General features: G+C 44.3%; 1 protein-coding gene across 1 annotated transcript in view; it reads left to right on the top strand.

The window, feature by feature from the left end:
- Positions 1–651: 651 nt before the first annotated feature.
- Positions 652–15,958, top strand: part of VWA5B1 (von Willebrand factor A domain containing 5B1) — a 116,641-nt gene continuing 101,334 nt past the window's right edge. The window contains exons 1-2 of the mRNA XM_043990817.1: positions 652–697; positions 1,483–1,639. The gene's annotated coding sequence lies outside the window, so the exon portion shown is untranslated. The remainder of the gene's footprint in view (positions 698–1,482; positions 1,640–15,958) is intronic.

Here is a 15,958-nt window from a genome sequence, read left to right as displayed (position 1 = left end):
CTTTAGAATCACAGGAGGAAAAGATCATGAGGGGAGAAGGGAGAAACCCAGAGGATAAGGAGGAGGGAGCTAGTGGGAGCTAGTGGGAGCTAGCATGGACCCTGGGAGACAGACCCAACCAGGGCTGGGCCAGGGGCCCGGGGCAGAGGGAGCTAGACTGCCTGATGGCTATGTCCACTCATGTGAACAGCTGACATGTATGTGTGCCAAGCTCCTTGTGGGTACCCAGAGGAAGGGTTACAGGTGAAGGACCCCCTTGGGGCCTGTGTGACAAGCCCCAGTGTCCTCTCCTCTCCCACACTGATCCAGCCTGAAGGCTTTCCATCAGAGCCAGGGGGAAATAGTGGTGTGGGAATCCCTGATTCAAGTGGCTAATGGAAGGAGAGGGGAAAGGCAGTAGGTTAGGGAAGGGAAGCAGGGTGGGGGTTGGGGAAGAGGGAGGGGGAGGGTGATTGCTATGGTTACATCTCTGACAAAACAAATGGCCCTGCTCCACATCGGTCACCCAAACAGCTCCCGAAATGTGTGCATTCATCGGCAGGTTGGATGCCAGTGGGGCAAGGGATGGGCAGAGACCTTGCAGCAGGCGGGGCTCACTCACAGCTGCAGGGAGCTAGGGGGAGGGGGGAGGGACAGAGGCACAGCCGCCACCAAGAACACTCTAGCAGGGACACATGTTGCTGCTGCTCGGGCCAAGGTAAGGCAAACTCCCTCCTGGCGCCACCAGCCCCCGGCAGTGGCAGTGGCTGCGAGAGGGGGTCCAGCCTTGCTGCTGGGCATGCTAAGAGTCGGGGCTGTATGCGGCTGAGTCTCTGCCCCTTTGCCCTTCCCCACCTTTCTCTCTCTCTCTCTCTCTCTCTCTCTCTCTCTCTCTCTCTCTCTCTCTCTCTCTCTCTCTCTCTCTCTCTCTCCTTCTCTCTGCCTATTTATCCTCTCTTTTTTCTCATTCCCCCCTCCCTGTGCCTTTCTCTCTCTTCCTGAGTCTCTTCTTCTTTCTATTTTGTTTTTTCTTTCTCTACCTCTGATTCTCCCTGTATCTCATTCTGTCTGTTTTTTGATTGTCTCTCTTTCTGTACCTTCTCTATCCCTTTGTTTCTCTATCTGAGTTTCTTTCCTTTTCTGAATCACTGTCTTTATCTCTTTGTTTCTGTCTCTCTCCCCTCTGTCTTGCTGTTTCTAATTCCCTGTACCACCCTGGGTTATCTGTTTCTCTGTAGCTGTCTCTTTATCTCTTTGTGTCTCTGTCTCAATCTCCCTATCTCTTCTATCTCTCTCCCTTTTCATCACTTTCTCTCTCTCTCTCTCTCTCTCTCTCTCTCTCTCTCTCTCTCTCTCTCTCTCTCTCTCTCTCTCTCTTCTCTCTCCCCCTTTTTCTCTCTCCCTTTCTCTTTCCTACTTCATCTCTCTCTCCATTCTTTCTTTCTTTTTCCCTCATCCCTCTTTCCCATCTGTCCCCCCTCCCCTCTCTATCTGCCCCTTCAGGGCCCAAGGCAATTGGCAGTTTGGAAAACTCCCCTCCCCTGGATTGACAGCTCGTTCTGTCCTACTCGGCCAGCCTCCGTGGACAGATTTTGACGCTTTCAGAAGCTAGCCAGCTGGGTGCCATTGACAAGATCCTGTCTGACCCCTCCTATCCAAGGTAAGCTAAGAGGCTCTTGAACAGCAAGGTATGGGGGGAGGAGGGAGGGAGGAATGAGTGTGAGTGTGTGTGTGTGTGTGTGTGTGTGTGTGTGTGTGTGTGTGTGTGTGTGAGAGAGAGAGAGAGAGATGGGGGGAGGGGGTGCACACACTGGGACTTGTCTTCTCAGTCTGTATGCAGTGTGTCTAGTTGCCACACAAAACCCCACCAAGTGTTACAATCCCGTCATAATATTTTTGAATCTCCCAGCCCCAACTGTTCAGTACAGCTAAGTCTCCTCGTCGACGCTAAAGCAGACAAGTGGTTTTTCGAGGCAGGGAAATCATAGAAGAGAGAATGTCAGAGCTGGGAGGAAAGGCTTAGACTATACAATGTCAGAGCTGGGAGGGATTTTAGAACGCAGAATGTCAGAATTCAAAGGACTTTAGGGCATAGGCTGAACAAAAAGAGAGAGAATTTAGGACATCAGATGTTAGACCTGGAAACCACCTTAGAAAACAATGTTGTTAGACCAGTGTCAAAGCTAGAAGGGATCTTAGATGATAGAATGTTACAATCCAAAATGCCAGAGCTAGGAGCAATTGTAGACATCATTTAGTGTAATCTTGTCATTTGACAGATAAGGAAACTGAGGTACAAAAAAGCTGTGACTCATCCAAGGTTACAAGGCTAATAAGTAAGGATCAGTCAGTCTCTCCTAATTCTCCTCTCTTTCCACCACCAACAAAGGGGTTATTCTTGCAGTCTCTGAAAATAAAATGGAAAAAAAAATGAGATAAATAATGCCATTAACTTACTGGATGATTTTTAATGAAGTCCACCTCTCTTCTTTGAACCTTAGTTTCCTCCTCTGAATTAGGGCAAATGGATCACTGAGGTTTCTTCTGGGTGTCAATAGGCTGTGATCCTATGATGCCATGTATGGTCATAGCATGAGACTTCACTGCTAAGACTTTGGAGTTCCTTCTCCCCCTCCCCACTCTACCTCCCACCCTCACCCCCACTCCCACCCCATCCCAGGTCTGGCTCTCCATTCTGGAAATCTTGAAACACTAAAAGATTGTGGTGAACTCCTTGGGGAGGATAAACATTGGAAGTAACTTCTTTGCCTTTATTTTTTTTTGGATTTTACGCTAGGCTATATCGCTAGCTGGCCCCACTCCCTGACTCCCCCAAACACACACGCATACCTGCTGGACATAAGAGTGAGCAAGGTGTTATGGAAGTAGTCTTGGAGTTAGAAGGACTGGCTCTGACACTTAGACTACTAGCCCTGTGATTCTGGTCAAATAACTTAACCTCTGAATCAGTTTCCTCATCTGCAAAATGGGACTACTTCATTTTGTGCTACCTATCTCATCAGGTGATTGTGAAAAAAGCACTTTTCAGACCTCAAAGTGTTAAAGAAATGTGAGATGTTATAATTGTTCCACTTGCCAGCTCTCTATTTAGTGTCTTGCTGACAAACCCTGTTTATAACCCCTCCCCCCCAACTGCTATGGCTAATAAATAATGATAATAAGAGCTAGAATTTTGGTAGGCACCTACTATGTGCCAGATACTACTAAGCACTCACAACTATTATCTCATTTGATCCTCACAACAATTCTAAGAAGTAGATACTATTATTGTCCTCAATTTACAGTTGAGAAAATGAAAGCAAACAGAGGTTAGGAGATTTGTCTAATGTCCTACAACCTATAAGTGACAAAGAATGAATTTGAATTCAGGTCTTCATGACTCCAGGCTTAGCACTGAGCCACCTAGCTGCCTCAATGCCTCCTCCTTTTAGCTAACCTTCATTTTCTTTTGCATGTACCTAGATATTTGCATGTCATCTTCACCTTTAGAATGTAAGTTCCTTGAGGACAGGTGCTATATTTGTTTGTTTTCCCCCGCCCCCCCCCTTCATTGTGTCCACAGTGTTAAGCAGAGTTCCTGGCACATAATAATCATTTAAGAAATGCTATCTGGGGGACAGCTAGGTGAGTTCAAATCCAGCCTCAGACACTTGACACTAGTTGTGTGATCCTGGGCAAGTCACTTAACCCTCATTGCCCTCCAAAAAAAAAAAAAGTCCTATCTGACTGACTGACTGACTCTGGGCCCTAGGATTGTGGCTAGGTTGGAGATGAGGCTAATTGCATTTCATCACCTTGGCAAAGGTGCTGTCAGGGCAACTGGATCAACAGAGATGATAATTTGACACCCCATGACTAGCTCTAAGAGCAAATAGTCTCATGAGGGTCTCAACTGAGGAGGACAGTGGCAGAGAATGTAGGAAAGGGTTTTTCTCTGTACGTGCCATATCACCCAGTTAGACTCCATGAGGTCAGGGACCAGCTTTTACACTTTGTGTGTGTGTGTGTGTGTGTGAGTGTGAGTGTGTGTGTGTGTGTGTGTGTGTGTGTGTGTGTGGCAATGAATCCAGGGTTGGTACTTTATTCACTGCGCCACCTAGCTGCCCCTATTAATTCATTCTTACATAAAGTAGTTCATTAAGTTGAAATGTAATCTTGGACATTACTATAGAAAGGGAAATGACTGTCCCACTGTCTTTTGTCCTAGTCAGATCACATCTGGAATATTATATTCAGTTCTGGGTCCCATATTTTAGGAAAGGTGTTGATAAAATTAATCATACCCCCAAAATGGTGAGGGGGACTGGAGAGGAGTCCATAAAGAAACAACTGGCTAAAGGAACCAAGGATATTTAGCTTGGAAAGAAGAGAAGGCTTAGAGGGGACAGGACGGCAGTCTTCAAGTCTTTGAAGGGATGCCTTGGGGAAGACTGATTGCATAGCTCTGCTTGGCACTCAGTGTAGAGGTGGATTTCGATGATGAGAAAATGTCCTGACAATTGTAGGTATCCCAAAGTGGAATGAGCTGACTCAGGAGGTTCCCTACCCCTACCCTCCACCAAATGGAGTCCTTCAAGCAAAGACCAAATGACTATTTATGGTCCTTTGGGCATACTGATTAAGAACTAGAGGGTCTAGAAGATGTCTTCCAACTTTGATTTTATGTGATTCTTCTCCAGACCTCAGTTTCCTCTTCTGTAAAATGAAGAGGGTGGAATCAATGGGCCTCAGTACAAAGCCTGCCTCTGAAGTGAACAATTTGGGTGACTTTTGGCAAGGCAGTTAATGTCCCCGGATCTCAGTTTCCTCATCTGTTAAATGAGAAAGTTGGACTAGCTGACTTTCCTTCCCACTTCCAGTGAGGAAAATGGACTTAATGGCCGCCATGTCCCTCGATCTTTTGATTCTACATGATTTCCAATGTCTGTTCCACCTCTAGGTCCTGCGATCCCCTGGAGTCAATCACTTTGGGGTAGTAAAATCCATCCAAAGGGGAGGAAATCTGATCTCCACCTCTCTCAATTTCTTGGGGATAGGAGTGTTGTGGTAGCCTTGGGGTCAGAACTTCATCTCACTTCTCTCTCCAGCTGCCCTCTGGGATTACTGCTGGTGGCCTATTCACTTTCTTACTGCTCAGGAATTGGGTTCTGACCTTCTGCTGCTCTATCAGCAGACGTCTTTATTGCTCAGTTGGCCTTTCATTAGAGACAGCTGAGCTAATTGCATATACAGAGGAGGAAACGGAGAAATGGAGAGCCTGGTCTGTAGTTGGGGGAAGGAAGAGGTTTGCTGGGAATTGGGGGGATGGTGGTCTCCGCAGATCTGCCTCTTTAGGGAAGGTGGTTGAGGTAAGGGGTTTAGCTGCTGGGAAATTGCCAGGTTCTTGATCACCGGTCTTGCCAGGTGACTCATCCTCTCTTTGGAAATGGAGTTTCCCTACAGGATTCAGTCTCCTAAAAGGTGTAACATAGGGTTGGGAGAGCCAGTTTTGTATATAGTGGACCATGTATTGTTGTATCAAAAAACATTAGATTTGGGGGCAGCTGGATGGCGCAGTGGTTAAAGCACCGGCCCTGGATTCAGGAGGACCTGAGTTCAAATCCGGCCTCAGACACTTGACACTTGCTAGTTGTGTGACTCTGGGCAAGTCACTTAACCCCCATTGCCTGAAAACAACAACAACAACAACAACAATAAGAAAAACATTAGATTTTGAGCCAGGACTCTCCAACAGAGTTAAAATCCTAGCTCTGTCACTTGCTTGCTATGTGACTTTGGACCAGTCATCTAATCCCTTTGCGCCTCAGCCAAGGCATTTGGACCAGACGATCTCTGAAATATATTCTCAGTCCAAATCCAAAAATCACGGGAATCGGGAGACCTGGGTTTTAGTAGTGATTACCACTGAATAGCAGTATGTGCTTGGACAGGTCCAAGGACAGGTCAGTTTCATCTTGGGCTGGATGAGTGACCTTCCTGATGATAGTTCTTTAGGATGGCCCAAGTTGGTTCCAATCCTTGAATTCTAAGAGTAGGTGCCCAAATGGAGTCCAATCGCTATGAATGAATGAATTTAAAATGAACTATGGTAGGCACTTAATGTGCAGTGTCAGGATAAGCTAAAAATAGAAAACGGAGTCAATTCCTGCTTTCAGTGAGCTCACCTTCTAAAATGGAGACACAACAGCAGTGTGAGGACTCAGCTACAAGCTGGATGGCAATGCCCAGGGGCCTGGAGGCATATCAATGGGCACGCCTCTTTTCTTTTTTCTTTTCTTCTCTTTTCTTTTTTTCGAGAGGCAATGGGGGTTAAGTGACTTGCACAGGGTCACACAGCTAGTAAGTGTCTGAGGCCGGATTTGAACTCAGGTCCTCCTGAATCCAGGGCCGGTGCTTAGCCACTGCGCCATCTAGCTGCCTCACGCCTCTTTTCTAAGTCGACATCAAATCATTAATGACTAATTTGTTTACATCGTGTTTTCTCTTTTCCTTCTTCCAGTAGAACAAAGCCACCTTCAGGGAAGAATTGTTTTTCTCTGTCTTAATGTCCTCATCACAGAACACAGAGTTTTAGCATTAGCAGGTTTTAAACCAGTGTTTGTTGGACTAGATTGAATTGGCTTGAGTCTGGATATTCAATTAGTTCTGAATTGGGGCCCTATTCTCATAGAGCTCAGGTTTTCTCCTCTTCTCAACATGAAAAACAAGAGACACTTTGTCATATGTTTGGTGGAAATGGATGTAAACTATACCTACAGCTATGTCCTGTTAGATGGGTCTAGTAATCTGGTCAAAAAGGGAACTCTATTTAATCTGGAATAACCTGTTCTTGCTGAAGCTATCCTAAGCTTTTTGTGATCACTGCCTCTTTTTCCAGATTCACAAAGCATCCATTTAATAATATACTCAAGGATTTTCCCTGGAATTCAATTCAGTTCGACAAACCTCTATTAAGATTCTACTCTGGCGGTGGCTAGGTGGTGCAGTGGATAAAGCACCGGCCCTGGAGTCAGGAGGACCTGAGTTCAAATCCGGCCTCAGACACTAGACACTTACTAGCTGTGTGACCCTGGGCAAGTCACTTAACCCCCATTGCCCTGCAAACAAACAAACAAACAAACAAAACAAAACAAAACAAAAAAAGATTCTACTCCTTGGGAGCAGCTAGGTGGAGCAGTGGATAAAGCACCAACCCTGGATTCAGGAGGACCTGAGTTCAAATCCAGCCTCAGACACTTAACACTTACTAGCTGTGTGACCCTGGGCAAGTCACTTAACCCCCATTGCTCCGGAAAAAAAAAAAAAAAGATTCTACTCCTTGAAAGAGGTTGTGCTGGATTCTGAAAACCCAAAGATAAAAAAGGAAATAGCCACTGCCCTCAGGGAGCTTACAATCTACCGGGAGACACAGCATGTATACAGATGAGCAAATGCAAGGTTATTTGAGGACAAAAGGGATGAGGAAAGATTTCAAGGAGGAAGTGGCAACTGGGCTGAATCCTGAAAGAGAAGCTTAATGTTCTTTTTTTTTATTATTATTTTTGCAGGCAACGGGGGTAAAGTGACTTGCCCACGGTCACACAGCCAGTAAGAGTCAAGTGTCTGAGGCCGGATTTGAACTCAGGTCCTCCTGAATCCAGGGCCGGTGCTTAACCACTGCGCCATCTAGCTGCCCCCTGAAGCTTAATGTTCTAAGAGGCAAAGGGGATGAGGGAGTGAGTTCTAAATATGAAGCCTGTTCCATGAAAAGGCACAAAGGTGAGACACAGAATGTTGAATTCAGGGAACACCAGAATAGGCCATTTTGACTGGAATGTAGAGTTTATAAAAGATTTATTATTTATAATTAATGGAATAAATTTAAAAAACAACAACTTGGAGTCAGACTATGAGGGGCTTGAAACTCGTTGGTGAAGAGTTTGAGTTTTATCCTAGAAGTAACAATGAGTCAAGCCCAAAGGCCCACTCTCTTTCCTTTTTTGTAAACTGGGGTATTTGTCCTGCTCCAATCTCATGGCATTTCTCCCATGTTCCATGAGCTCTGAATGATGACAACAATTCAGTTATATCCCATTCACCAATATGTTTAGTTTATCCAGGCATGGTCACTTGAACTCATCAAGGGCAGTCGGGTGCTCTCTTACCACCTCCCTACTTAATTAGCCACTACACTTCCTAGTTGTGGCCCGGTGGATAGAGTACTGGGCCTGGAATCAGGAAGACCTGAGGTTCAAATCCAGCCTCAGACATTTACTAGCTATCTGACCTTATGCAAATAATTTCTGTCTACCTCAGTTTCCTCAACTGTAAAATGGGAGATAATAACAGAACCTACCTCACAGAGTTCTTGTCAGGATCAAATGAGATATTTGTAAAACACTTAGCACAGTACTTGGCACATAGTAGGTAATATAGAAATTATTATTCCCTTGCCCTTTTCTCCCCCAATTCTTCAGAATTAAATTTCTGAGAGCTTCCCATCTCTCCCAGTCTGAATTACCTTCAAAATTTGAGTTTGTGGAATTCTCCCTATCCTTCCAAAGCTAGGGTGAATGACAGACCATGGCCAATTGTCCTCTTCTCCACCACAGATTTTAAGATGGAATATTCAGCACAGAAGTGATTGGAGAATCAAGTCCAGAATAGACGTTTTCTTCATCACTTCCTCTATTTTGAAGGATGAAGTTATTCCCGAGACAAATACAAAATATTTTAGCAGCTCCAGGCATGTCTGGACAATTGAATCCCTGCCCCTCCCATCATTAGTATATCATGGCTGTTTGAGTGTGTGTTCTATTTCCTGAACTTTTTATCTAGTTCTTTCTGTCCAAATGCTCTGTAAATACCTCAGTGACAAGATGGCTTCTGTTTCTGCTTCCACTGATCTTCACCCAAATGCTCTCCACCAAGCTTATCTCTCTGGTTTCTAGAGTTCCTCGTTTTTCTCACATGATAGTGTGACATTTAAAATCTAATGTGTGGTTGCCTTATTCCTGTCCCAAGTGTAGGGAAACCTAGCTAGGGTTTACTTATAAATTAGAAACTCTAGCACCAGTTTTGGGCATTAAGCATTTATTAGTGAAAAAGAGAACACCTGGGTCATAAAGCCAAGAAAAAGCCTATCTAGCCTAGTGTCCTCAATTCCTCTACCACCTGCCTGTTCTAGCCACGAACTGACAGAAGAAGCTCCCTTTCCATCCCAAGGAGAGGTGGTCCTTCCACCTTGCTTCAAGATAATTGGCTAATATCACCCAAATCCATTGGTTCACTGGACTTGAGGGTGGTCCCATGTTGAGGTCTGAGTCCACAGCTTCTGAGAACAATACCCTCTTGAGGGCCAGGCTGGTGTGGGTTCAACTGAATTAACTTTAAGTAAGTTAATCAGTGAAATCAGTCAATCTCAGTCAATCCAATCAATTTGGGGCCTTTGGGCATTGGCAAAGCCCATTATTTTCTTACAGTAGTATACTTTCTTAATATACAACAACACTCTGCTCTTCACCCCCTTTTTAGTTGACTTCCCTTTTAAACAAAGTAAATCCATGCGGAGCCAATATTTCTATCATGGGTTTCATCTTGCCACGTATCAGTAATACCTACAAGGTCAATTTTACCCTCTTTCATGAGGAGCTATCTTTTACTTGAATTTTCACCTGTGCTTTGTGCATTTGTATACAGGGTGCTCTCAAAGTCTTAGTTCAATTGATCAAAGATTAAAACTGCTCAAAGATTTTTGGGATATCCTATATAGCCATCAGAAACTATGAGTTTTATTCCTTTCTTAGATTTTGTTTCCCATGAATTTCTGGGCATCTTGACTGCAATTCCACCTATATTATAACTCTTACTTAACATGGTGAACACATGTTATTACATGACAATACCCCCTTCATTTAAAAAAAAAAGTCCTATTGTTTAGATTTTCAGGCAAATACTTTTAAAAAGCCCAGCCCTTGTTAGGTAATATTTTGTTGTTGTTGTTGTTTTGTGGGGTTTTTTTTGGGGGGGGGCAATTGGGGTTAAGTGACTTTCCCAGGGTTACACAGCTAGTAAGTGTCAAGTGTCTGAGGCCGGATTTGAACTCAGTTCCTCCTGACTCCAAAGCTGCTGCTCTTTCCATTGCGCCACCTAGCTGCCCTGTTAGGTAATATTTTGATGCACTCCATCCCTGTCCAGGGTCTTGGCATTCCTAGCTTTTGAACTGTAGTTCAGAAATGCAAAACCCTTTTAAAGAGATTTTTAAACCAGATTATTTGGTCTAACCCTCTGGTTTTTTGCAGGGCAATGAGGGTTAAGTGACTTGCCCAGGGTTACACAGCTAGTGTCAAGGGTCTGAGGCTGGATTTGAATGCAGGTCCAGTGCTTTATCCACTGCACCATCTAGTTGCCCCTTAACCCTCTTATTTTAAAGATGAGACTGAAAACCATCGAGACTCATTGCCTCAATGCCCTGTCCTTTTTATTCTTTCTCAACTCCTGGCAATTTGGTTTCTAACTATATTATCATTGAACTGAAACTGCTCTCCCCAAGGTTACCAAAGTCCCATTGGAAATTGGCAATCCAGTGATTTTTTTTGGTCCTTCTTCTTAACCTAATCTGTAACATTTGATACTACCTATCCTCATTAATGCCCTCTTCTGGAGTTTTCAGGAATCTGCTTTTTCAATTCCACCAATTGGGTGGTGTAGAGCATTTGAGTGCTATACTAGAGTCAGGAAGACCTGAATTCAAATTCAGCCTGAGATGCTTGCTGGCTATTTGACCCTGGGCAAGTCACTTTCTGTTTCCATTTTCCTCATTAGTAAAATGAAGACAATAATAGCTCCTACCTCCCAATATTGTTGTCAGAATCAGATGAAATAATATCTGTAAATTTACTTTGCAAATGTTAAACTCCTATAAATACTAGCTAGTAGCGTTATTATTACCTGTCTGACTGCTACTCTCAGTTCCTTTGCTGGATCACCATCCATGTTCAATTCTCTAACTGTGTGTGTTCCCCTAAGCCCTTCTGGGTCCTTTTTTCATCTTTCTATGCTCTTTCTAGGTGATTTAATCAGCTCCTGTTCAACTATTATCTCTAAGCAGATGAGTCCCAAACCTATATATCTATCTCTAATCTCTTTCCTGAGCTCCAGTCCCTGAAGTCTCTACTGACTGCTTACTGGGTATTTCCAACTAAATATTTGGCATCTAGAATTCAACTTCTCCAAAACTGAACTCTTTACCTTTTATTCAAAACCCACCCTTTTCCCAAATTCCCTATTTCTGTTGAGGCCACTACTGTACTTATGATCACCCTGATTCACAACCTCAAGAGTCAACGTTCCTCTCCCATATCCAATTACTTGTCAAATCTTTTTTTTTTTTCAAGTGAGGCAATTGGGGTTGTGACTTGCCCAGGGTCACACAGCTAGTAAGTGTTAAGTGTCTGAGGTCAGATTTGAACTCCGGTACTCCTGACTCCAGGGCTGGTGCTCTATCCACTGAGCCACCTAGATGCCCCTTACTTGTCAAATCTTAATTGAGGCACCCCATTCCACTCGAAGCCTGTTTTCCTTGTTAGGAAATTTTCCCTGACCTTAACACACTTTGGATGTCCACTCACTGTGTTCGGTTCTGCCCTCGAAACAGAATTCATCTAAATTCTAAACAGAATAAATGCACTCCTTCTTTCCTATGACAGCCCTTCAGATACTTACAAAGAGCTGTTCTGCTCCTCCTGATACTTGTCCAGAATTGTATTAGCAATCACCTCTCTTTTAAAGTTTCTCTTCTCAAAGCTAAACACCCCTGGTTCTTTCCACCAACTCTCTTAAGATGCTAACTGAAGGCCCTTATGATTCTTCTCCAGTCGCTCTCCTATTTCTCAATATCATTCCTAAACAGTGGTACCAGAACTGAGCAGTTAGTCAACAAGAGTTTTTTAAGCCCTTACTATGGGCCCATCACTGAGCTAAGTACTAAGGATGGAAAAAAGGGCAAAAACATGGCCCGGGAAGATAAGCATGTACACACAAGATGTGATAGTATGTAAAGGGGAGGTAAGCTCCGAAAGAAGGTGCTGGTCATGGGGGAGATGATGGGAAAGGCTTCTTTCATAGAGAAGTTGGGATTTGGGCTAAGACTTGAAAGAGGCCAGGGAAGGGAAGAGGCAGAGAGGGGAGGAGGGAGAACATTCCAGACTTGGGGGATGGCCAGGAAAAAAGACTGCAATGGAATCCTGAGATGGAGTGTTGTGTTCAAGGCACAGCATGAAGGCCAGTAATGATGGATTATGGGAACAGAGTGTGAGAGGGCTGGAAGGTGGGAAGACGCCCTGGCTGGGAAGGGTTTTAAAAGGCAAATACAGGGGCAGCTAGGTGGCACAGTGGACATAGCACCGGCCCTGGATTCAGGAGTACCTGAGTTCAAATCCAGCCTCAGACACTTAACACTTACTAGCTGTGTGACCCTGGGCAAGTCACTTAACCCCAATTGCCTCACTTAAAAAAAAAGCCAAATTCAGGATTTTATATTTGATCCTAGAAGTCATGGGGATCCCCTGGACCTAAGCAAGTTGGGAGGTGACGTGGTCAGGCCTGCTTTTTAGGAAAATTGCCTTGGCAGCTAGCTGAGTGAAGGACGGATTAGAGTGGGGAGAGATTTGAGGGCCCACATCAGGCCGATGGCTGTGTGAGGGGAGAGGGGAAGATATATACAAGAGATGTTGGAAGGAAAGAGACAAAATGACAACGGCATTTTGGATGTGTGGGGTGTGAGTGAGGGGTCAAGGATGACACCTAGGTTACAAGCTTGGGTGACTGGGAGAATGAAAGTGCCCTCAACACTAATGATAAAGAAGCATGGAAGAAAGAAGGGTCTGGGGGTGAGGAAGACAGAAAAGGGAAGAAAATGAGTCTTTTTTTGGATATGTTGAGTTTGAAATGCCTACAAGGCAATCGGGGTATGCAAGACAAGGGTGCAGAAGAGAGAAACTATGGTGCGATACACAGATTTGGGGATTCTTTTGCCTAAAGAGTATAAGTGAAAGAATGAGGGCTGAGGAGATTGCCAGCCAAGAGTATGGAGGGGGGCAGCTAGGTGGAGCAGTGGATAGAGCACTAGTCCTGGAGTCAAGAGTTCAAATCTCACTTCAGACACTTACTAGCTGTGTGATCCTGGACAAGTCACTTAACTCCAATTGCCTCACTTCAAAAAAAAAAAGAGTATGGAGGAAGAAGAGTCCAGGATAGACCCTTGGAGAGATATTTATGGTTAATGGGTGGGACCTAGAGGATGATCCAGCAAAGGAGACTAAGAGCACCTAGATAGGTAAGGAAGAGAACCAGGAGAGAGCAGTGTCACAAAAACCTAGGAGAGAGGGTTTCCAGAAGGAGGAAAGTGCTACAGGGTGTCAAAAGCTTCAGAGAGGTCAAGAAGGATGAGGATTGAGAAAAGGTCATTGGATCTGCTGGTTGAAAGATCACTGGCAACTTTGGAGGGAGGAGTTTCAGGTGAAGGATAAGTTGCAAGAGGGTTTAGAAGCAAGAGAGAGGGGAGGAGTTTGAGGCACCTAGAATAGAAAGCTTTGTCAAAGAAGTTTAGCAGAAAAGAGGAGAGTTATAGGAAAAGTAACTAGAAGGATTGGTAGGATCCAGTGAATTTTTAAAAGATGGGAGAAGGGGCAGCTAGGTAGCGCAGTGGATAGAGCACTGGCCCTGGATTCAGGAGGACCTGAGTTCAAATCCGGCCTCAGACACTTAATACTTACTAGCTGTGTGACCCTGGGCAAGTCACTTAACCCCAATTGCCTCACTAAAAAAAAAAAAAGATGGGAGAAGCATGATTATAGAACACATTATTCTTGATATTCAACTACAGAGGGACTGTGTTATATTAGCTCCTCCTATATATATCAACTCCTAATTCCTGAAATCTATGCCTTTCTTAATGTACTTCAAAACCATATCAGTTTCCTTGGTTGCCACATCACATTGCTGACTCCTGTTAAGCATGTAGTCCCCTGAGACCTGCAGATAGTTTTTAGACACAATGCTATCTAGCCATGTTTCTACCATCTTTACTTATGAAGATGATGTTTTGAACCCAATTGGGGGATTATACTTGAAAGCATTTTCTGTGTATATGGTTGTTTTGGGGTTTTCTCAACAGACAGTTGTTAAACATTTACAAGCAGACCACTGCTTTCACATTTTACTTACGATGGCTCTGTAGTCATACCTGCCAGTTCTTTTCAGACCCAAACATGTAATTTCCCTGAGCCAGGTGTACTCAGTAAAAGCACTCTTATGTGACATCCCAAGATATTTTTGAGTAGGGGACTGACAAAGTCAGGCTTGGGCTTTAGGAATATCAGTTTGGCAGCTACATAGGGAAAGATTGGAGAGGGGAGACACATGGGGCAGGGAGACCAATTTGGAAGCTATTGTAAAAGGTAGTCCAAGTGAGAAATGATGATAGCCTGACATAGGGTAGAAGCTGTGTGAGTGGAGAGAAGTGGGTAAAGCTGAGCAATATGGTTGAAGAAATAACCACCAGATTTTGCAGCTACTTGGATATGGAAATATAAGGGAGAAGGAAGAATAGAGGCTGAATTCAAGGTTGCAAACTTAGGGGATTGGGAGAGAGTATGGATCATAAATTTGAACTATAAGGAACCTTAGAGACCACCAAAAAGTCCAGTGACTTTCCTCATTTTACAGATAAGGAAACCGAGGCACAGAAAGACTCACTGACTTGCCAAGGATCACATAGCTATTGAGTAACTGAAGTAGGATTTGAACCCAGGTCTTTCTGACTCAAAGTCCATTGCCTATAACACATGTCCTCTAAGGAGAAGGGTAGATTGGGGAGGAAATAGAGTGAGATCTTTTTTTTTTTTGTATGTGTTTATCTTGAGATGCTTATGAGTCATCCAGATGGTGATGATATATAGCCAGACAACTGATAATTCAAGACTGGAACTCGTGAAACACATTAGGAATGGACACAGGGATTTTTATGTTATCTTCACAGAGATAACAATTGAGCTTGTGGTTGCTGATGAGGTCACCAAAGCAGCGAGAGAGATGGGCTCAGCACAGAACCTTGAAAGGAGGACTGGAGAAGCATGGTTGGTGATCTAGCAGAGGAGATTGGGAAAGGGCAGCCAGAGACATAGGTAAGAGTGCTAAGAGAGAACAGTGTCATGGAAGCCAAGGGAGGATAAGCAGAACACGTAGCAGAGGGTGGCCTGTAGCATCAAAAGTTGTGGAGAGGGGCAGCTAGGTGGTGCAGTGGATAGAGCACCGGCCCTGGATTCTGGAGGACCTGAGTTTAAATCCGGCCTCAGACACTTGATACTTACTAGCTGTGTGACCCTGGGCAAGTCACTTAACTCCCATTGCCCCACAAAACAAACAAACAAACAAACAAAAGTTGTGGAGAAGGCAGATAGAACAAAAACTGAAAAAAGGCCATTGAGTTCTCAACAAATCATTGGCAATCTTGGAAGGAAACACATTAATTAAACACCTCCTAAGTACCAGATACTGTGCCAAGCACTTTACACAGAATATCTTTTTTTTTTTTAAGTGAGGTAATTGGGGTTAAGTGACTTGCCCAGGGTGACACAGCTAATAAGTGTTAAGTGTCTGAGGCCAGATTTGAACTCAGGTCCTCCTGAATCCAAGGCCAGTGCTCTATCCGCTGCGCCACCTAGCTGCCCCTACACATAATATCTTATTTGATCTTCACAACTACCCTAGGAGGTAGGTGCTATTATCATCCTCATTCTATAGCTAAGGAAACTGAGGCAGACAAAGGTTAAGTGACTTGCCCAGGAATCTGAGGTTGACTCCAGGCCCAGTGGTCCATCCCCTGGTCCACCAAACTACTTCAACTTTAATGAGGCAAGGAAGCTCTTTCTGAGAGCAATCATGGCAATATGCATAGAGAGCCTACCTGAGAGTTAGG

This window comes from Dromiciops gliroides, chromosome 3, assembly GCF_019393635.1.
Source record: "Dromiciops gliroides isolate mDroGli1 chromosome 3, mDroGli1.pri, whole genome shotgun sequence".
In the NCBI taxonomy this organism is placed as follows: domain Eukaryota; kingdom Metazoa; phylum Chordata; class Mammalia; order Microbiotheria; family Microbiotheriidae; genus Dromiciops; species Dromiciops gliroides.
This window is presented reverse-complemented; position numbering and strand designations above follow the sequence as displayed.